Source organism: Capra hircus, chromosome 10, assembly GCF_001704415.2.
Source record: "Capra hircus breed San Clemente chromosome 10, ASM170441v1, whole genome shotgun sequence".
In the NCBI taxonomy this organism is placed as follows: Eukaryota; Metazoa; Chordata; class Mammalia; order Artiodactyla; family Bovidae; genus Capra; species Capra hircus.
Window position 1 is genome coordinate 38,693,026 of NC_030817.1, and position 24,400 is coordinate 38,717,425.

Genomic DNA, 24,400 nt, shown 5'->3' on the forward strand with positions numbered 1-24,400 from the left:
TTCGCTAAACTGCTTAATCCTGTGCCCACTGTAAGGGTCTCCACTTTATACATGAGACAAATATCTTCAATTGAATAGCTAGCCCTTAGTCACAAACTTAAATACCATTTCCCCGGGGATGACTTTTTGACCCCATAATCTCTTTTCCAGAATGTCTTATTAGAGTTTTCCTTTTTAGCCATTACAACTTAAAATTGTTCATTTAAGTTCCATTATCATCACTAGACTGCGAGTTCCAGGAGAGTGGGGGACCCATCTATATTGTTTACAACCATATTCTTAGTATCTAACGCCTGATACATAGTGGGAGCTCAATAAATACTTGTTCAGCAAATGATGCTCAAATATGACAGATTAAGGAATTGATCTAGAATCTGGCTTTCCATCCACACGTTCTTTATGATGCATACTTTGAGCAGATTAGAGGCAAAAATATTAGTATGATGCATATCTATAAAATTGTTGCTTAAGTGCATCTTGATTGGCAATGTTAAAGTGGATGAATAGCCACTGGGCACTTTGAGCAAACCTGTGGGCCTTTGTGTCATTTAAAAAATGCTTTTCTAGCTTCATGGACTGTATGGACAGAGGCGATTGAGTTAGGAATTCACCCATGTGGAAAACTCAGGACATGGGCTTCTCAGTGATGGACTTTACCCACAAACTAAGTTTATGAACTGCTGTCTAAAATCAGTTACCCAGCTTTTCATTTATTCACCCCTGGCTTAGTCAACGGGAATATTTTATTATTTCCACACCTGTTGTTAGCATTATTGCTTGGTCTTTAGTCTGTTCCCTTCATGGCCATGGGCTTCTCTGGTGGCTCAGATGGTAAAGAATTTGCCTGTAGTGTGGGAGAGCCAGGTTTGATCTGGAAGATCCCCTGGAGAAGGGAATGCCTACCCACTCCAGTATTCTTGCCTGGAAAATTCCATGGACAGAGGAGTCTGGCGGTCTATGAGGTCATGAGGTCACAGAGTCAGACATGACCGAGCAACTTTCACTTTTCTTCGTGGCTACAGGATGCCTGCCACAGTTCCAGACAGTGCTATAGATAACATCTGGCCAAAAGCATGTTATTTTTTTTCTGTATGTCCTTTGATTTTTAATTGGGAAGTAAAACTTTTTCCTTTAAAGATTTTTCTTCAGGGAAAATTTGGCTCAGATTGGGTACATATGTCCATATTTTAGTGGAAAAGTTCTGGCATTTTTAAACTTCTTTATCCACAGGCTTGTCTTGTGGGGTATGTTTTCTATTAGAGAATAGCTGGAGTGTAGTCCATCAAAGATATCTCCAACAAGACCTCTTACTCAGTGGAATAGACAAGCTTAAATTTTCATTAAAAGGTTTGATTTTAGAGCTGGTTTTCATAGGAGTTGAAGGGAGATTTGATATTTTAAACAATTTAGTGGCTAACAAAATAATTCCCTGCTCCTGAATGTGTCCCTCTGGTATGCTCTTAAGTTGTGAAACGAATCGCCAGTCCAGGTTCGATGCATGATACAGGGTGCTTGGGGCTGGTGCACTGGGATGACCCAGAGGGATGGGATGGGGAAGGAGGTGGGAGGTGGGGTTCAGGATGGGAAACACATGTACACCCATGGTAGATTCAAGTCAATGTATGGCAAAACCAATACAATATTCTAAAGTAAACTAAATAAATAAATAAAACTGAGATTAAAAAAATTTTTTTTTTCTAAAAATTAGTTACGTTGATTCTATCTCTCCCTTTTCAGTTGATGGAGATCCAAAAGCTGCTGTTCTCTGTAATAGAAAAGGCTGGAAAATCAGCTAGGAGATAAGGTGCTCTCTTCTTGTTTCCCCCCCTCTGTGTATTTGGGTTCCTGGGATTTCCTGAATATATTATGTACTTCTTACCTTGTGCTGTTGTTCCACTCAGACTGCTAAAATCTTACTAATCCTTCACAGAATAGGCATCAAAACTGAGCCCAGAAGTCTTTAATGATTGTTCTCTTCCCCATCATAGTGAGAGTGAAAGTGAAAGTGAAGTCGTTCAGTCCTGTCCGACTCTTTGCGACCCCATGGACTGTAGCCTACCAGGCTCCTCCCTCCATGGGATTCTCCAGGCAAGAGTACTGGAGTGGGTTGCCATTTCCTTCTCCCGACCGAGGGATTGAACCTGGGTCTCCCGCATTCCAGGCAGATGCTTTAACCTCTGAGCCACCAGGGGACCATATCATACTTCCCTCATCCTACTTCCTTCTTAATGCTTATTGTTGTGTGACACATATCAGTGTAGTTGTGTTGCTGATTTCCTAATAATCTGTGACCTCAAGGATTCAAAGTATAATGTTTTACTTATCTTGATACTTCCGTGACTGAATGCTGCTTGAAATAGATTCTCCTCTTTCCTGTGTCTTACCCTTTATACTATTACTTTACTTATGGAGGGGTGTAATTGCAATTTCCAACCCCTTGAAACTGGGATGACTGGTGGTCTGCTGCAGTCTTTAGCCAAAACAAAAGTGATATTATGTTCATTCAGAATCTAGGCTTCAAGAAGTCTTATTGAATTGGCCAAAAGTTTCATTTGCATTTTTTCATTACCTCTTGTGGAAAAACCTGAACAAACCTTTTGGCCAACCCAGTATATGCCTCTGCTCTCATTTTCTATCAGATTAGCTGGAGTTTGTTTTCACAGCATAGCAGGAGTGGAAGAGGGAGGGAGAAAAGGAGGGACACCATGTAGAGGGGGAACTGAGATCTTAGACAAGCTGACAACCTGTTGACCCCAAAACAGGTGGGAAAGCCAAGCCAGGATTATCAGATCTGTCCGTGACCCTATGCACACCTGTGAGCCTTCAGAAACCAGAAAAAAATCCCCATCCAACCCATAAATGTGAGGAATAGAAAATATTATGTTAATGTATTTTGAAGTTGTTTTTATAGAGCAATAACCTAATGATACCATGCTCAATAATTTATTGCATTGAAACCATCTTTTTAATTGAATGGGAATTTCCATTCTTGGCAAAGAAAAGTCCTAATGAGTACACGGCCCAGATTCTTCATGGTAAAATTATCATAGTGAACAAGCTGATACAAAATGAGAAACAAGTTAGTAAGATAACATTTCCACTTAATTTTAAAAGATTGTCTTTAAAGTATTATACCTGATACAAAAACAAGATAAAAAAGTCCAAGTGTAAAATTTAATACTAAGTACTTTCATTCTTGAAAAAAAGATTTTGATGTGCCTAAAGAGAGGACAGTAATAACATTCAAAAGTCAAATTTATTCCAAAAGACTTTCAAGCACTCTTTTATTGTTATGTTAATTAAAATTAATTCATAAATAAAATATTAAGTTGAGATGTATATGTTTGGCAAATGTGGTCTGTTAAAGAGCAGTTAAGTTCATAACTCCTCCCAGTTGGCTGAGTTCTTAATATTGCATGGTTCTCTGCCAGGCTAGGGGACTTATTCTCATGTTAAAGTAACAGACTCTTGCTAAGAATCCTGACTTAACTTTGTCTTCATACACCTATAAACAAATAATGTTGAAGTCTCAGGGTTTCGTACATAGCAAGGAATCATCAGTAGCCCAGAGCTCACAAATTCAGAGCTTTAGATTTTATGTGGCCAGCATCAGAATGCTAATCTGAATTAGTGATGCAAAAGATATTTTCAGACTCCAACAATCAAAACCTGTTCATGAAGAAAATATTATTATACTTTAATCATAATCTAAACAGATGTAAAAGATTGCACTGTGCCTGGCAAATTCAGTTCTGTGGTACTATAATTAAGATAAGCCACAGAGAAACTCAATAAAGGGACTAGGAGTTGGTTGCACACTCAAATCATTTGCTTCAGGGGCAGGGTAAATGGAAGGTTTAAAAGTACACAGGGTTGCCCTACTCATGTTAGAATTAAAGATGCAAACACTTAAGTGGTGGTTATACTCAAACCCTTGTGTGTTCAGAGAAGGCATCTTCTTGGAGATAAGACCTGGGACTGGGAAGTTCATCTAGAGATGATTACAATAGGAGGAGATAGTATTGCAAATACTTATTTGACATGGTTCCTTAGGGTCTGGCTTTCCACTGAATGCTAATGAATTCAGTCAGTAATATTTACTGAGGACCAGGTGCATCTGGGTTGTGTGTTGAGTGGAAGGGAACAGGCAAGGGAAGGGTACTACTTTATCCCTGCTCAGAAGTTTACTGTCTTTTTGAAATGGGAGGGGGAACTTGGAGGACATTAAATGCTGAATAGTTCTGTGCTTCTTATCTCACATGTATCTTCATAATTAAATACCTGGCAGTTCCCCTGTATTAAATTGTACACATGATGAACAGGGACTCTGAGAAGATATGTAACTTAATCAAGTGTGACTCCAAAACTCATGCTCTTTTCACTACAAAACACTACAGAAGAGCTGGAAGAGTAACTTTTGTGACTCTAGTACTGTATCTGTGAGAAAGTACATATACCCACACATTTATGTAGGTGTTTTTCCAGGACAAATTGCCTCCACCAGAAGTACAATATCCTAAGGGCCAGGATACTGGTAGGTGTTTGAGTATAGTTACATAATCTCTTTTTGTGGGGAAATACTGTGTTTTCTTTAAAAAAAAAATCTTGCTTATCAACTCATAGTATTAGAGATACATGGGAATCAGTTGGGGGGTTTGTAGGTATTTTTTGCAATTGCAACTTTTATGGGGTCAAAAAGTTGGGGCATTATTAAAGGGTATCTTTGACCTAAGAAACATTAATGATAAAATATGTAATTTGTTGTTGCTATTCAGTTGCCAAGTCATGTCCAGTTCTTTGCAACCCCATGTACTACAGCACACCAGGCTTCCCTGAGTTTTTTCACAATCTCCCAGAGTCTGCTCAAACTCATGTCATTGAATTGGTGATGCCATCCAACCATCTTATCCTCTGTCACCCACTTTTCCTCCTGCCTTCATTCTTTCCCAGCATCAGGGACTTTTCCAATGAGCTGGTTCTTTGCATCAGGTGGCCAAATTATTAGAGCTTCAGCTTTAGCATCAGTCCTTCAATGAATATTCAAGTTTGATTTCCTTTAAGATTGATTGGTTTGATCTGCTCTCTGTCAAAGGGCCTCTCAAGAGTCTTCTCAGGCACCACAACTCAAAAGCATCAATTCTTCGGCGCTCAGTCTTCTTTATGGTCCGACTCTCACATCTGTACATGATTACTATATACTGATGTCTCTTTTTTTTTAAATACACTGTCTAGGTTTATCATAGCTTATCTTCCAAAGAGCGTGTGTCTTTTAATATGTAATTGCATGCATGCTTTGTCGCTCAGTTGTGTCCGACTCTTTGCAACCCCATGGACTGCATCTCACAAGGCTCCTCTGTCCATGAGATTCTCCAGGCAAGAATACTGAATTGTGTTGTCATGCCCTCCTCCAGGGGATCTTCCCAACCCAGGGATCGAACCCAGGTCTCCTGCATTGCAAGCAAACTCTTTACCATCTGAGCCACCAGGGAAGCCCAGTATGTACTTAGTGAAGACAGATATTTTAGACAGAGTGTACTTGATTACCCTCTCAGGAGACGCTCCTCAGAAACCATTTTATGGCAAAATGATTAATAATAAACTTTTTGCTTCATGTAGCTTGTGGCAATTGAAACTGCATGTGTGGTCTCCTTAAACAAAAATTTTATTTAGATGTACTTTACAAGCTGTAAAATTAATCAAATAAAAGTGTAAAATTCTGTGGTTTTAAGTGTATTCATAGTTATGCAAACATCACCACAGTGTAAGTTTAGAACATTTTCATCATCCCTCAGATACACCCTATACTCAATTTTAAAATCTGTTCTTCAGGCAATGAATATTTGAATAGTTTTCACTTTTTGATTATGAATGTTGCTATGAGCATTTGTGCACAAGTTTTTTTGTGGACCTATGTCTTCATTTCTCTTGACTATGTACCTAGGAGTAAAATTACTAGCTATATGATAACTATACTTGTTAAAAAAAAACCTGACAACTATTTTCCAAATTGCTGCACAATTTTAAATTACCATTAGCTGTGAATGAGAGTTCAGCTTCTCCACATCCTTGTTAACACTTGGTAGTGTCTGTCTTTCTGATTTTGGCCATTCTAGTGCATGTCCATCATTGTGGTTTTAACTTGCATTGCCGTAGTAACTCATGACGTCGAATATCTTTTCCTGTGCGTATCAGCCATTTGTGTATCTTCTTAGAAGAAATTTCTTCTCAGATCCTTTGTTAATTTCTAAATTGGCTTAGTTCTCTTTTTATTGGTGTGTTATAAGAGAAGGCAATGGCACCGCACTCCAGTACACTTGCCTGGAGAATCCCATGGATGGAGGAGCCTGGTAGGCTGCAGACCATGGGGTCGCGAAGAGTCGGACATGACTGAGCGACTTCCCTTTCACTTTTCACTTTCATGCACTGGGGAAGGAAATGGCAACCCACTCCAGTGTTCTTGCCTGGAGAATCCCAGGGACGGGGGAGCCTGCTGGGCTGCCGTCTGTGGGGTCACACAGAGTCGGACACGACTGAAGCAACTTAGCAGCAGCAGCAGAGTTTTCTCCAGCGTTTACTGTTTGTGGATTTTTTGATGACAGTCATTTTGACTGGCACGAGGTGATATCTCATTGTAGTTTTGATTTGCATTTCACTTAAAATTAGTGATATTGAACATCTTTTCATGTACCTCTTGGCCACCTATATGTCTTCATTGGAGAAATGTCTGCCCACTGGTTTTTTTTTTTTTTTTTTTTTTTGGTAGAGGGAAGCAATGAGAGGGCTCATAGGTCCAAAAATACAGACCTATGGGGTAACTTAGGACAAGGTAATACTGCACAATTGTATTTTATTAATTATTAGATTAAGCCATACTTTATTCATAGATAGACCAAAAAAAATCAATGCTAAAGAACATGAGATTATTTAGCAGTGTGTTTATAGGTGTAATTCTGATGAGTTTGGAAGGACTGCTCCTAATAAAATATTCATTATTCTATAGGAAATTCCATTTCTAGGGTCCTTGTAGATCTAAGAAAACTCTTTGTGTATTCCCTCAAGGCTTTCAATCATGAAAAATGTCTACCCTTACCCATAATTCTGCTTTTTAAATATAAGCACTATTAGTTTGATATACAGAGGATAATCTTAAATATTTTTTAGAACACTCTCAGATCAAATGAACATTCAGTTTTACAGCAGTGTTTCTCAAAATGGATGTTAATGTAAAGAATGTACATTCTCTGTTGCAGTGACAAGTCACTGGGTGATAGGATACTCATCTTCACCATACAAATAACTCAGGTTAGAACATATATTATGAGTGATCACTGTAACATCATTACAATTTTTGAAACTGTGATTATTAAATAAAAATGTTGAAATAAGAGCTATTATTTCAGTGCATTAAATTACAATTGGGACAGTATACACTTTATCAAATCACTCATATAATAGAAGAAAAGAAATCCAAGAGAACGCATCTAGCTGTTAAGTCTTATGTTAGTTTGGGTCCTTGTATATAGAAGAAATTTATTAGGGAAAACATTTGTAAAGAATAAAGAGGAGAGAAAGCAGAAGTGGGAAAGGGGAGCCTTCAGACTATGATCCAAGTCTGACATTTATGAAAGGAGAGAGGGAAAGAAAGAGACTTCAGAAGGAAGAACCTCAGACTGAATTGCAGCTCTGAGAAACCTTTGGCTAGGCTGCAACAGACCCTATGATACATCACAAGCTCTTTGGGTTAAAATATGGGAAGTCTGAAAATTTTGCTAATCTGTAAAAGTCAGCTAAAATTTTGCTAATCTGTAAATGTATATTCAAATATTCTAGATAGTATTTCATAGTATTTTTTCAAATTTTTAACATTTTATATATAATATGCTTTTAAGAATATCAACAATAGCAAAAAAGTGTAGCAACTGAATAACTGGAATTATTTAATACATGAACCAGACAAAAGTAAAAATACAAGCATGCAGTTCAGATTATTCTCATGCCACTAGTTGTGTGTGTGTGTGTGTCTGTCTATGTGTGCAAGTGTGTATGCATGTGCTCCTATCTCTTATGCATAAGACCTCTTGCCTTCTTTTATTCCTGCCATTACTGAAATGACTAGTTTCATAGAGGTCAGCTTTGTGCAGGTACAAATTCACCTCTGGTTTCTTATCCTGGGACTTCTGATTATGGGGGATGCCCAGAGGCACCTGTTGACTCTCCCAGATGTGCACACCTGTGTACACAACCTAGAAGTAGAAGAGAGTTAATGTCTGTGGTTCTGTCTTGAGCAATGGAGGAAGGGATGTGATAGATAAATGTCACTCATTTTGTTCACTGAGTTGGTGGTTCTGAAAGTCTCATGGGTTTGCAGACAATCAATTGTCTGTTGCGGTAATTAACATATCCTCACATTGTCTTTCCCCACTGCTTTGTTTCATTCTCTGTCCTAAAATCCTGCTCCCTGGGGTTGTATTAATATCCTGCACTCAGGTTCTTCTCTCATGGTCACCCAGATCAAGTCTTGAGGCAAAGACAGCCTCATTTGATGGTGGTTTAGTTACTCAGTTGTGTCTGACTCTTGGAACCCCATGGATTGTAGCCTGTCAGGCTCCTCTGTCCATGGGATTTCCCAGGAAAGAATATTGAAGTAGGTTACCATTTCCTTCTCCGCATTTAATGGTAGTGTAACTAATTTTTATGTAATTTTAATTTATGTTACTATTATAATTTTTATGCTATTTGTTTCATCTTTATAAAAACAGTTGGATATTTATAAAAATATAAGAATGTCAATTTGAACATATTGGAACAAGCCTCTTTGAATAAATATTTCTCAGCTGACTAATTTGCCCTGAGGTTTATAAATACTCTGGCTTGCTTTCTGGGGCTTGGTAGCAATGTACTTCTCTGTCATCTTTGAAATTAGGCATGGACAGAAGATTTACTATAACCAATGAAAGTTGGGTGGCAGCGAGAAGGGTCAGGCACAAGTTTTATAGGCTAAGACATAATTTTCCTACCTGCTTGCCATTGGAATTGTGACATATTGAGAATATATCTTTTCAGCCTGGATTTCAGCAACAATGATCAGCAGATCCTACCTGTTGATCTGTGCTGAACATATAGCATTAGCAAGAAATAAACTTTGTCTTGTATAACTGTTGAGATTTTCCAGTTGTTTGCTGTGGTTTACAAGCCAGAGTGGGCTAGGTTATAACATAGTGTCATGGCATACACGTGCACGTATACCCACATACACTACATACTGAGTATTCCTCTAAGGATAAACACAAAATAATTAAAAACAACAACCATGTAGTAGCCAGTGAAATGAATGAAGTGAGCTGCTCAACCATAAAGTGGAAATCGTAATTGCGCCTGAGGTTCACATGTGACAACTTGTTGAAGATCACCCTGCTAGTGAGTCAAAAAGCCAGGATTCAGAACCATACTTCAAACATCTATACCAGTGTTTGTTGGTGTGGATGTAGATTATTTATGATCCCTGGTGGTCCGTCAAGTAGTCCACAGGGATGGTTTTTCTTTTTAATTACTTCTGATACGTATTTTATAAATTTTATATTTGAGATTATTAATTATAATAGTTACATGAATTATACAACTCCATCTTGTTGATGGGTGTAGCTAATTTTAAATAATAAATTGTACATGTGCTAAAATGGATTGCATTTAAAAACACAATTACAAGAGTTCCTTTTTCTCCATACCCTCTCTAGCATTTATAATTTATACACTTTTTGATGATGGCCATTCTGACTGATTCAAGGTGATACATCATTGTATTTTTAATTTGAATTTTTCTAATTAGGGATGTGAAACATCTTTTCATGTGCCTGTTGACCATCTGTATATCTTCCTTGAAGAAATGTCTATTTAAGTGTTCTGTTCATCATTTGATTAGGTTTTTTGAAATTGAGCTGTATGAGTTTGTATATTTTGGAAGTTAATCAGTTACATTGTTTGCAAATATTTTCTTTCATTCTGTGGGATGTCTTTCATTTTGCTTATAATTTCCTTTGCTGTGCAAAAGCTTGATCCATCTATCCCACTCTTGGGCATATATACAGGCATATATAATTCAAAAAGACTCATGCACCCCAATGTTCATTGCAGCACTATTTACAATAGCCAAGACAGGGAAACAACATAAATGGCTATTGATAGAGGGATGGATAAAGAAAATGTGGTATGTATATAAAATGGAATATTACTCAGCCATTATAAAGAATGAAATCGTGCCATTTGTAGCAACACGGATAGAGCTAGAGATTATCATACTAAGTGAAATAAGTCAGATGGAGTAAGACAAATATCCTACAGTATAACTTACATGTAGAATCTAAGAAATGATACAAATGAATTTATCGACAAAACAGAAATAGACTCAGATAGGAAAAAATCTTATTGTTATCAAAAGGGAGGGATAAATTAGGAGTTTGGGATTAAAATATATACACTACTATGGGCTTCCCTGGTGGCTCAGATGGTAAAGAATCTGCCTGCAATGCAAGAGACCAGAGTTTGATCCTGGGTCAGGAAGATCCCCTGGAGAAGGGAATGGCAACCCACTCTAGTATTCTTGTCTGGAGAATCTGATGGACAGAGGAATCTGGGGGCCTACAGTCCATGGGGTCACAAAGAGTCAGATACAAGTGAGCGACTAACACACACACACACACACATTTATACACTGTGCTGTGCCATGCTTCAGTCACTCCGTCACGTCTGACTCTTTGTGACCCCATGGACTGTAGCCACCCCCAGCCCCAGATTCCTCTATCCATGGGATTCTCCAGACAAGAATTTGGAGAGGGTTTCTATGCCCTCCTCCAGGGACATATACACTACTATATATAAAATAGGTCACCAACAAGGACCTACTGCATAGCACAGGAAATTATATTCAGTATCTTGTAATAACCTATAATGGAAAAGAGTCTGTTGTTCAGTTGCAAAATTGTGTTTGATTCTTTGTGACCTCATGGACTGTAGCATGCCAGGGTCCTCTGTCTTGCACTATATCCTGGAGTTTGCTCAATTCATGTCCATTGAGTCAGTGATGCTATCTACCATCTCATCATCTGCTACACTCTTCTCCTTTTGCCTTCGATCTTTCCCATCATCTGGGTCTTTTCAGTGAGTCAGTGCTTTGCATCAGGTGGCCAAAGATGGTCTGGTATTCCCATCTCTTTAAGAATTTCCCCTAGTTTGTTGTGATCCACATAGTCAAAGGCTTTAGAGTAGTCAATGAAGCAGAAGTAGATGTTTTTATGGATCTCCTTTGCTTTCTCAACGATCCCACAAATATTGGCAATTTGATCTCTGGTTCTTCTGTCTCATTGAAACCCAGCTTGTACATCTATCTGGACATTCTTGGTTCACATACTGCTGAAACCTAGCTTAAGGATTTTGAGCAAAACCTTGCTAGCCTGTGAGAAGAGTGCAATTGTATGGTAGTTTGAACATTCTTTGGCATTGCTCTTATTTGGGGTTGAAATGAAAACTGACCTTTTCCAGTCCTGTGACCACTACTGAGTTTTCCAAATTTGCTGACATATTAAGTGCAACACTTTACCAGCATCATCTCTTAGGATTTTAAATAGCTCAGGTGGAATTCTGTCAACCTCCACTAGCTTTGTTCATAGTAATGCTTTCTAAGGCCTGCTTGACTTTTACACTCCAGGATGTCCGGCTCTAGGTGAGTGACCATACTGTTATGGTTATCTGGGGGCATTACGACCTTTTATTGTATAGTTCTGTGTATTCTTGCCACCTCTTTTTAATCTCTTCTGTCCTTACCATTTATATCCTTTATTGTGCCCATTCTTACATGAAATGTTCCCTTCAGTTCAGTCGCTCAGTCATGTCTGACTCTTTGTGACCCTATGAATCGCACCACGCCAGGCCTCCCTGTCCATCACCATCTCCTGGAGTTCACTCAGACTCACGTGCATTGAGTCAGTGATGCCATCCAGCCATCTCATCCTCTGTCGTCCCCTTCTCCTCGTGCCCCCAATCCCTCCCAGCATCAGAGTCTTTTCCAATGAGTCAACTCTTCGCATGAGGTGGCCAAAGTACTGGAGTTTCAGCTTTAGCATCATTCCTTCCAAAGAAATCCCAGGGTTGATCTTCAGAATGGACTGGTTGGATCTCCTTGCAGTCCAAGGGACTCTCAAGAGTCTTCTCCAACACCACAGTTCGAAAGCATCAATTCTTCGGTGCTCAGCTTTCTTCACAGTCCAACTCTCACATCCATACATGACCACAGGAAAAACCATAGCCTTGACGAGGCGGACCTTAGTCAGCAAAGTAATGTCTCTGCTTTTGAATATACTATCTAGGTTGGTCATAACTTTTCTTTCAAGGAGTAAGCATCTTTTAATTTCACGGCTGCAGTCACCATCTGCAGTGATTTTGGAGCCCCAAAAAATAAAGTCTGCCACTGTTTCTACTGTTTCCCCATCGATTTCCCATGAAGTGATGGGACCAGATGCCATGATCTTCGTTTTCTGAATGTTGAGCTTTAAGCCAACTTTTTCACTCTCCTCTCACTTTCATCAAGAGGCTTTTTAGCTCCTCTTCACTTTCTGCCATAAGGGTGGTGTCACCTTGGTATCTCCAATTTTCTTGAAGAGATCCCTAGTCTCTCCCATCCTATTGTTTTCCTCTATTTCTTTGCATTGTTCATTGAAGGAGGCTTTCTTATCTTTCCTTGCTATTCTCTTGAATTCTGCATTCAGTTGGGTATATCTTTCCCTATCTCTTTTCCTTTCACTTCTCTTCTTTCCTCAGCTATTTGTAAAGCCTTCTCAGACAACCACTTTGCCTTATTGAATTTCTTTTTTCTTTGGGATGGTTTTGGTCACTACTTCCTGTACAATGTTACAAACTTTTGTCCATTGTTCTTCAGGCATTCTGTCTACCAGATCTAATCCTTTAAATCTATTCTTCACCTCCTTTATATAAGCATAAGGAATTTGATTTAGGTCATACCTGAATAGCCTAGTGGTTTTCTCTACACACTTCAACTTAAGCCTCAATTTTGTAATAAGGAGTTCATGATCTGAGCCACCGTCAGCTTCAGGTCTTGTTTTTGCTGACTCTATAGAGTTTCTCCATCTTCTGCTGTAAACAATATAATCAGTCTGCTTTCACCATCTAGTGATGTCCCTGTGTAGAGTTGGAAGAGGGTGTTTGCTATGACCAGTGCGTTCTCTTGGCAAAACACTGTTAGCCTTTGTCCTGCTTCATTTTGTACTCCAAGGCCAAACTTGCCTGTTAGTCCAGGTATCTCTTGGCTTCCTACTTTTGCATTCTAGTCCCTTATTATGAAAAGGACATCTTTTTTGGTGTTATTTCTAGAAGGTCTTGTAGGACTTCATAGAACCAGTCAACTTCAGCTTCTTTGGCGTTAGTGGTTGAGGTGTGGACTTAGATTATTGTGATGCTGAATGGTTTGCCTTGGAAATAAACTGAGATCATTCTGTCATTTTTGAGACCACCTAAGTACTGCATTTTGGGCTCTTTTGTTGACTGTGAGGGCTACTCCATTTCTTCTAACGGATGTTTTCTCACAGTAGTAGATATAATGATCATCTGAATTAAATTCTCCCATTCCTGTCCATTTTAGTTCACTGATTCCTAAAATGTTGATGTTCACTCTTGTTATCTCCTGCTTAACCACTTCCAATTTACCTTGATTCACGGACCTAACATTCAAGTTCCTATGCAATATTGTTTTTTACAGCATCAGACTTTACTCTCACTACCAGACACATCCACAACCGAGTGTCACTTCTCTTTTGGCCCAGCCACTTCATTCTTTCTGGAGCTATTAGTAATTGCCCTCTGCTCTTTACCAGTAGCCTATTGGACATTTACCGACCTGAGTGGCTTATCTTCTGGTGTCATATCTTTTTTCCTTTTCAGACTATTCATGGGATTTTTGCAGCAAGAGTACTGGAGTGGTTTGCCATTCCCTCCTTTGTCAGAACGCTTCACTATGACCCGTCTGTTTTGGGTGACCCACATGGCATGGCTTATATCTTTGTTGAGTTATGCAAGCCCCTTTGCCCTGACAAGGATGTTGTCCATGAAATTGTACATATGTGTGTTGTGTATATATATAAAACTACATACATATATAACTGAATCACTTTGTATGCCTGAACATAATGTAGCATTGTAAATCATCTGTATTTCAATAAAAATAAAAAAAACACACAATTGTGGAGAATATGAGAGATCTGTGAAACTAAAGAGTAATTTCTCCTTACTCTTAGATATAACATTTTCAGTTCCTCGATAATGTCAAATTAGTTCTTAAAGAAATGGAAGCAAATGAAGTAGTGATAAACTAGGTATAATTACTACAACTCAAAATGATGTTTAATATGTAAATACCATCTAGTACTACAGTGAATACAAAAAAATGACTGTCTACTGGGAAGAGTGATTTGGCAAGTGTGATGATTTTTCCATAAACAACCAAGGAAAGATGAGGAAGAATCTGAATATTGGTTTTATTTGATGGTACCACAGTACAGTCTTATGAAATTGTCATGAAACTCCTACTAAAGTGTTTATGTGGCTTTCCAGCAAAGCATGGTGACCTCTCAGGCAAATCAAAACTTTTTTTTCAGCAGAAGTATAAAATAATACTTATAGTACAAAATTGATTGTCACTAAGACAGAAAAGAGACCAAACATTAGAAGCATTGTTTAAGGTTATAATACTTATAGAAAATACAAATACAATTATTTCTCTTGATAAGAAGCTTGTAAAACCACCTATAAAGTTGACAAATAAAGCTTGTACAGAAGAGACAAGCTATAGGCACAATTTCTTTACTAAAAAGTCATCTTGGGCATTGCCTTACATCAATGGTGCACAATGTGGAAAAGCAATTACTGTCACTTACATGCTGGCAGATAATTTGCTTTTATTGTTGGACAAAGCCAATTCCAGCATATGTATAGCACATGAAGAAATGCCAGGCCCTGCTTTTTGTCTCATTTATCACTAAAACTCGTTTTGTAAGTTGTGTTATCAAGGAGAAATCTTTTCAATAATAGCTGAGAAAAAAGATGCCCTGGGATCAGTATTGTCAGAATACCACTTGTGAGAACAACAAAGAGCACCACTGGTGGTGGTTTCATTGCTAAGTCATGTCCAGCTCTTGCGACCCCATGGACAGATGAACCTGGCAGGCTGCAGTCAATGGGATTCTCCAGGCAAGAATACTGGAGTAGGTTGCCATTTCCTTCTCCAAAGAGCACTGCTACATGAGTGAAATTGCAGTTGAATCAAATCTACACATTACTTTACTCATTGGGAACAGTCGTGGGTCAGTATGTTGTGTGAAGGATGTCCTCTGTTTAGTTACAATAATGCTCTACAATAATGCTTTTTGAGCCAGGGTCACAACAAAAATCACATGGCACACTCAAAATAGGATAATTCATGGATGGCTTATTTACAAGGGACTATTCGTAAATATGTGGTTGAAAACCATAAGGGCTATTGCAGCAACCCAGGACTTAACCCAATTAATTGCAATATTTTCACTCCTTTATGTAAGTCCAGCCAAATTCATTTAATTTAAATATTTTTGACACAATTTTTTTAGCCAAGAGAACACACTGGTCATAGCAACACCCTCTTCCAACAACACAAGAGAAGACTACACATGGACATCACCATATGGTCAATACTGAAATCAAATTGATGATATTCTTTGCAGCCAAAGATGGAGAACTCTATATGATCAGCAAAAACAAGAGTGGGAGGTGACTTGTGGCTCAGATCATAAAATCCTTATTGCCAAATTCAGACTTAAATTGAAGAAAGTAGGGAAAACCAGTAGACCATTCAGCTATGACCTAAATCAAATCCCTTATGATTATACAGTGAAAGTGACAAATAGACTCAAGGGATTAGATCTAATAGACTGCCTGAAGAACTCTGGACAGAGGTTTGTGACATTGTACAGGAGGCAGTGATCAAGACCATACTCAAGAAAAAGAAATGCAAAAAGGCAAAATGGTTTTATGATGAGGCATTACAAATCACCGAGAAAAGAAGAGAAGTGAAAGGCAAAGGAGAAAAGGAAAGATATGCCCATTTGAATGCAGAGGTCTAAAGAATAGCAAGGAGAGATAAAAAAGCCTTCCTCAGTGATCAATGCAAAGAAATAAACAATAGAATGGGAAAGACTAGAGATCTCTTCAAGAAAATTAGAAATGCCAAGGGAAAATTTCATGTAAAGATTGACACATTAAGGACAGAAATGGTATGGACCTAACAGAAGCAGAAGATATTAAGAGGTGGCAAGAATACCCATAAGAACTATACAAAAAATATCTTCATGACCCAGATAACCACGATGCTGTGATCACTCACCTAGAGCCAGATATCCTAGAATGCAAAGTCAAGTGGGCCTTAGGAAGCATCACTATGTACAAAGCTAGTGGAGATGATGGAATTCCAGTTGAGGAATTCTAAAAGATGAGGCTGTGAAAGTGCTGCAATCAATATGCTAGCTATTCTGGAAAACTCAGCAGTGGCCACAGGACTGCAATAGGTCAGTTTTCATTACAATCCCAAAGAAAGGCAATGCCAAGGAATGTTCAAACTACCTCCCAGTTGCAATTATCTCACATGCTAGCAAAACAATGCTCAAAAGTCTCGAAATCAGGTTTCAACAGTATGTGAACTGTGAACTTCAAGATGTTTGAGCTGGATTTAGAAAAGGCAGAGGAATCAGAGATCAAATTGCCAACATCTGCCTGGGTCATCAAAAAAGCAAGAGTTCCAGAAAAACATTTACTTTTGCTTTATTGACTACACCAAAGCCTTTGACTGTGTAGATCACAACAAATTGTGGAAAATTCTTTAAGAGATGGGAATACCAGACCACCTGACCTGCCTCCTGAGAAATCTGTATGCAGGTCAAGAAGCAAGAGTTAGAAACGGACGTGGAACAACAGACTGGTTCCAAATTGGGAAAGGAGTACGTCAAGGCTATATATTGTCACCCTGCTTATTTAACTTCTATGCAGAGTACCTCATGAGAAACGCTGGGCTGGAGGAAGCACAAGCTGGAATCAAGATTGCTGGGAGAAATACCAATAACTTCTTATACACAGATGTGACACCACCCTTAGGGCAGAAATTGAAGAACTAAAGAGCCTCTTGATGAAAGTGAAAGAGGCTAGTGAAAAAGTTGGCTGAAAGCTCAACATTAAGAAAACTAACATCATGGCATCTGGTCCCATCACTTCATGGGAAATAGATGGGGAAACAGTGTCAGACTTTATTTTTGGGAACTCCAAAATCACTTCAGATGGTGACTGCAGCCATGAAGTTAAAAGACACTCCTTTGAAGGAAAGTTATGACCAACCTAGACAGCATATTGAAAAGCAGAGACATTACTTTACCAACAAAGGTTCTCTAATCAAAGCTGTGGTTTTTCCAGTAGTCATGTATGGATGTGAGAGTAGGACTGTGAAGAAAGCTGAGCACCGAAGAATTGATACTTTTGAACTGTGGTGTTGGAGAAGACTCTTGAGAGTCCCTTGGATGGCAAGGATATCCAACCAGCACATCCTAAAGGAGATCAGTCCTGGGTGTTCATTGGAAGGACTGATGCTGAAGCTGAAACTCCAATACTTTGCCCATCTAATGCAAATAACTGACTCATTTGTAAAAACCCTGATGCTGGGAAAGATTGAAGGCAGAAGAAAGGTATGACAGAGGATGAGATTTTTGGATGGCATCACTTTTGATGTAGTATACATGAGTTTGAGTAGGCTCTGGGAGTTGGTGATGGACAGGGAAGCCTGGCGTGCTGCAGTCTATGGGGTTGCATAGAGTCGGACATGACTGAGTAACTGAACTGATTGTTGACACAGAGCTAAGGAACTTCTCAGGCATGTGTATCAGACTGCTCTTGTGTGAGGTCTCATATCATCTCTCCCCCACTTGATCGTCGCTAAGTCCATGGCCAAGAATTTCATGCCTACTCTGATTTGCTTTGCAGCATCACCTTTCCCCACGTTTGCCCTGAGTCTCTTACTTCCTGCCTGAATCTTTTTTTATTTAATTAAAAATTTATTTATTTTTGGCTGTGCTGTGTAGCATGCAGGATCTTAGTTCCCCAACCAGGGATCAAACTGGTACCTTCTACAGTGTGAAGGAAGTGTGAAGTCCTAATCATCGGACCACCAGGGATGATCTGATATTATTCAGTGTGAGACCTTGAGAATCCACTGGGCATTCTCATCTTCAACTAAGAAGTTGGGAGGAGTTAATGCCTTAAGGAGCAAATCTCAGCCAAGCAAAGTTGAAAGTCAATAAATGCCTTCCTTCCTTGGGAAAGATGTTCTGAGGTGTACTCCACATACTCTTTAGATGGTTCCCACGATATTCAACATCAGCCACCTACATCAGTAACCACCTACATCAGTAACCACCCACTTACATCAGTAAGTCCACTCAATAATTCACCCTTGTATTGACTTCCTTTCCTTCTCTATTTCAATGTAGATAATACCCAGAAAGTATAATATCAGTAATTTCCTTCCAGAAAGAAACACTTCCTGACCCCCATGCTATTAGGGGCTTAAATTTTAAACAGTAGCATCTTTGAGGGGGCAGGCCATATTAGAAATTTTGAAGGCACAATTATCCCCCTCCAGGTTCAGACTTCCACACATAAAATTGAAGTGGAGTTAGTTATTTTTAGCAATATTTTACTTTGAGTGAAGGCTCCAACCCTGGGTGAGGTGGTCTCTGCATATATCCATGTGCTGGGCTCAGTTGTGTTTAACTCTTTGTGACCCCATGGAGTGTAAGCTGCCAGGCTCTGCCGGGAGCCAGCATGAGGAATTCCACCTGTGACAAGGTCATGAGGCAGAGCTCTGATGGCAAGGCTAATTAGACCTCAGCTTTCCACCCTGGAATTTCCTGAGCATCCACCCTCCAAAAATAAGAATCTGCCTGCTTTTCCACTCTTCTGACATTCTCTGGAAAAAACTCAATCTAGGGCTTTAGTCTTCTGCATTTGAAAGGGTGTTTCAATCCCAAAACCCCTCTGATGGCTTTCTAGCCTGTCTGCAGGACTCGTACAGCTGCCTATGTGATTGTTTGAGGCCTCCTGACCGCAGGAGGCACAGGAAGCTTAAAACATCCTAGGAATGTAGGGGCTTCCGAAGAGTCAAAATCATTAGAATAGGACTGATTAAAGGTTTCATTTGTTGAGCCAATACTTGCTGCCAAATTTTCATATCCTTTATTTTTAGATATAGTTGGTATATAGAAAAACAAGTAGTAGACCTGGTATTAGCAACATTAGATCTTTGAGTTAAGTACCTTCTTTGTTATAACCCACTGCGCCTTTGTTCTATATTTAACTTTAGCGCTTTAAGGAGATGCAGATTAAAGAAAAACGCTTAGGGGAAACGAAATTAACATTCATTAAGGAAGAGAGCCAAAAAGTGTTAACAAGCCTCTTGGCCAGAAGATAATGTAAATCACCTGAGACCTTTTGTATACAAAAAGATATACAGAAAGAGTCTGGGCTGCGAACGCTACATAATTTTGTATTACCCATTGATCTCTATGTATAATCAAAAGTATAAAAGGCCTTGAAGGACAATAGAAGGAGAGCCAGTTGCTGGACTGGTTTCCCCCGTGTCTCCTCTTTACTCTAATTTCAAGCTGATCCCTTGGAACGTGGAGGCTCACTGTGTGTCCTTACTTGTCCCGGCTTTTAAGATCTGTGAGAGAGAGAGAGCCCAAGGCGGGGCACTCTCCGATATTCAAACAGGCGCCGGCGGCCTAACGTAGATGGTGCAAGCTCCTTGCCTGGAACTTTATTGGTTTTCCACCTAACCCAAGTAAATCAGCCTCTTCTCTCCACTTAATCTTTCTACTACACTATTTCTTCCTAATCTAATCTTATATTAATAAATAAATAAGTTTTTCTTGCCGACTCCTTCCACCCTTCGAATTCCCTGGCTCCACCGGGTCTGGACCCCGGCAAGGCTCCTCTGTCCATGGGTGTTTTTCATGCAAGAATAGTGGAATGGGCTGCAGTTTTCTCCTCCAGGGGATCTTCCTGACACAGAGATCAAACCTGAGTCTCCGGTGTCTCCTGCATTGGCGGGCAGAGTCTTGACTGCTGAGCTCCCTGGGAAGCCCCTGTATATCCATGTTATGCCAAGTATTTATAATGTGACTCAAGATACAACAATTCACTTAATGTTCATTTATCATTTTCAGATTCTCTGGGACAGTAATACCTAATTAAAAAGTATTCCTGAACTCAGTGCTGCAAAACTGAAATTGGAGTTAGTGTCCTAGTACTTCTTGGAGTTATGTTAATAAGCTCTTAAAGTCTATCTGAAGTTCTGCCTGTAGATGGCCTATTTCTCTAGTTTTCTAGTAGCTTGTGGAATTTTATATCTAACCTTAAACAATGTTTCCATGTGGATAATCTTCCTATCAAAACCTTCAGTTGATGGAAAAATCTTTTCTAGCATTTTTGATAACGTTTTCCTCTTTTGCTTATCTTTTAACGAAATTTCTCTTATCTAAAGGCATAATCTTAAAGATTCAGTACTCATGCTTTCTTCGTCTTATGCTTTCCATGCTTTAGGTGTAGATACTGAGATATTCTTTGAAATGCAATTTAAAAAGGTAGTGTCCTTAAACTCACTTCCTTTGGAGGAGATGTATTTTAGGTGGGAAATAAAAAGACTTTAAAAGATCAGATATTTTATTTGATTCATTTGACATGTATCTTATTTGAAACGTAACTGTTTTGTTTGTTTCCTTGCCTGCTTTACATCTGATAGTCTTAATGGATGGGTTTAATGTGTTCTTTTTTGTGATCATTTATGGTATATTTAGACATTTCTAACAACTTAGTTTGTATTGTCTTTATCTATTTTCCTTTTTCCCTTCCTTGCCCCCTCTTGCCTTGACAAAATTATATTTCTTCCCCCTCACTGAGTTAAATTATAAACAGACATTTAAAGTTTATATTTTATAATAATGTCTATAATTATACACTGTGTCCTTAGTGTGCTGGGGTCTTCTGCTTGGGAGGAGATGAAAGATACCAAAGTCACATTTTCTGGTTTTTTGTTTTTTTTTAAAGTGATGTTTATATACTTAGTTCTTCTTTGAAATGAAATTTTGGCTATTAGTTATATTTGCTGATATTTTACTCAGTCTTCTGTTCACCATTTGCTTTGCATTCCATCCCTTCCTGTCTTCTTGCTGTGGCAGTTATTTAATAGCATCTATCACTCACAGACCCCTCTTGAAATAAAAAGCTTAGTCCTTTTGTATTTGTAAAACACCCAGTTCCCTTACTCTTGAGCAGTAATCTGGTAGGTTTAGACATCTTCACATTTTATATTTTCCTACAGAATTTTGAGAATTTTTAATCTGTTTTCACCTGTCATTTTCTTTTGTTGATGAGATTTCTTCTGTTCATCAGTGAGATAGATATGACAGAATATGCAGAAAAGAATAGCAACTAGATTAAGATAATTACAGACTATAATGAAGTCTATAACTTTTCTAGATGGAGATTTATTTTTATTAATTTTAATTAGATCTTTGTTCAAACTTCTCTAGAAATTAAGGAAAACACATGTATTCAAATAGAAATTGCATAGGATTATTTTTGACTCATTCTTCAATTCTTATTCCCTGGGTTGGGAAGATCCCCTGGAGAAGGCAATGGCAACCCACTCCAGTACTCTTGCCTGGAAAATTCCATGGACTGAGGAGCCTGGTAGGCTACAGTCCATGGGGTCGCAAAGAGCCGGACACGACTGAGCGACTTCACTTTCACTTCAGTTCTTACGTCCTGGAACTTCTGTTGCCTGTGTTGGGGCTTTTCTGTGTCTCCAGTTCTCTTTCACATATTTTCTATATTATATCTGGGCTGCTTTCCAGGTGCATTTCTCCAGGATTAATTTTTTGTTCAACTGTCTTATGTCAGGAGTTTATCTCACATACATAGCACTTTAAGATAGACTCATGGAGACCTGTAAAGGGAATTTCTCAAACAAGACTATAAATTAATTTAAAAAATCATTATCAGAAAAAAGTCCCCCAATTTAAGTTGAATGATACCAGTATAAAGTAGATGTGCTCCGTGTTTCAATAATATTCTCTTGCAATTGTAGTTTTGTATGTTTATTTTATTTGTTAAATGTTTATTTATTTATTTGGCTCCATCTTAGATGTGGCTCATGAGATCTTTGTTGTGGTGCATGGGTTTAGTTGCCTCACAGCAGGTGGGATCTTGGTTCTCCAACCAGGGATTGGACCTGGCCCCTGGCAATGGAAGGCAGATTCTTAACCACTGGACCACCAGGGAAGTCCCTACAATTGTAATTGTGTTTGTGTGTTGTAATTTTAAAACCTTGCTAAAAGATGTCTAAGCATTGGTGTTTTAATTTTACTTAGAATTTGGAGAACATTTTTTTAACAACAAAAAAATTGAGTATAGTTGATTTACTGGTTAGAATGGCCACCATCAAAAAATCTACAAAAAATAAGGGCTAGAGAGGATGTGGAGATAAAGAAACCATCCTATACTGTTAGTGGGAATATAAATTGGTACAGCCATTCTGGAGATCAGCATGGAGTTTCCTTAAAATACTTAAAAGAGCTACCATTTGATCCAGCAAACCCACTCCTGGACATATATCCACAAAAAATCATAATTCAAAGAGATACATGGACCCCAGTATTTATTGCAGCTCTGTTTTCAATAGTCAGGACATGGAGAACACTTTATATAACATACAAAGATTTTCATCTCAGGAAAGTTTTATTCATTTATATTATTTTGCTAATGCTCTTGTTTCATTATTCCTGAAGATCTGTAATTATTGAAATGGGGAGTGATTTCCCTGGTAGTCCGGTGGTTAGGACTCCATGCTGCCACTGCAGAGGGCACAGGTTCAATCCCTGGTCAGGGAGCAAAGAACCCACATGCTTCACAGTGCAGCCTACACAGTGTGTGTGTGTGTGTGTGTGTGTGTGTGTACATACATACATACATACATGAAATGGAGAAGAACAGGTATTGATACTTTCACTGTTTACTTAGACCCACTTTCTTTGCATTCAAGGAGAATTTACCAAGGGTGTCTTCTGTGTCACTAATTGTTATCTGTAGTTTGAATGCTATTCTGTTCTCCTTCCAATATCATTTCAAATTATTCTACTACATTTTCATTTTTTTCTTTCAGTCATTTTTTCCCATGTTACTTGTTGAACTGCTTGTGACATTTTGTTTACATTCCTTAGGGACCACATTTTCATGCATTTTGGTGAGAATGATGAGACATTTTGCTTAAAACAATTTTCTAAGTTTTATAGAAAGTAATTTTTAGGATATTTGTACATCTTGAGTTTATAATGTCATTTTTTTAAGTATACTTTTCACTGGTAAGACAGAAGAAAGCCAAGATGAGACCTTTCTTGACTAAAGATATGTTTAAATGTGTTGTGTGTATTATACTCAGACCTGTTCAAATGCCCTTTTCAGAGCTACAGTGGGAAGGGAGCAGTCTTGCTTTCCGCTGGTAGCAACATGGAGGCAGGGCTGGAAAGACGAGAGAGTAGGTGTTAATAGACCAATCTGAAGATGTTGATATAGTCTAAATTATTACAGAGGTTGGAGAATGTATTGGAAAGATGCAAGAGGCTAAAACAATACTGTCCTCCTCTGTCTCACCTATTTACCATTTTCAAAGGTGACTGTCTGCAAGGTTTCTAGCTTGGAAAATTGAGGCAACAATGTTGTTAATGAAAACAGAGCCACAAGAATAGGTGGCTGCTTTCCTAGTTTGTTTCTGCAGCATCACTATGAGATGCCCTTCTTCCCAGTTGAGACTTTTATTTTATTTTATTTTAGAGAATCACCGGAGTGAAGTCAGAAAGAGAAAAACAAGTATTGTATGTTAATACATACATATGAAATCTAGAAAAATGGTACTGATGAACCTATTTGCAGAGGAGGAATAGAGATGCAGATGTAAACAGACTTATGGATACAGAGGCGGGGAAAGGAAAGGGTGGGGTGAATTGAAAGAGGAGCATTGATATATATATACACACAACCATGTGTTAAATTGATAGCTAGTGGGAAGCTGCTATATAGCACAGAGAGCTCAGCTCAGTGCTCTGTGATAACCCAGAGGGGTGGGCTGGCGGCGGGGGGAGAGGCTCAAGAGGGAAGGGTATATGTATACATATGGCCGATTCATATTGTCATACAGCAGAAACTAACATAACCAATTATACTCCAATGACAAAAAAATTAAAACCAGACTGGAATTGGAGAAAAA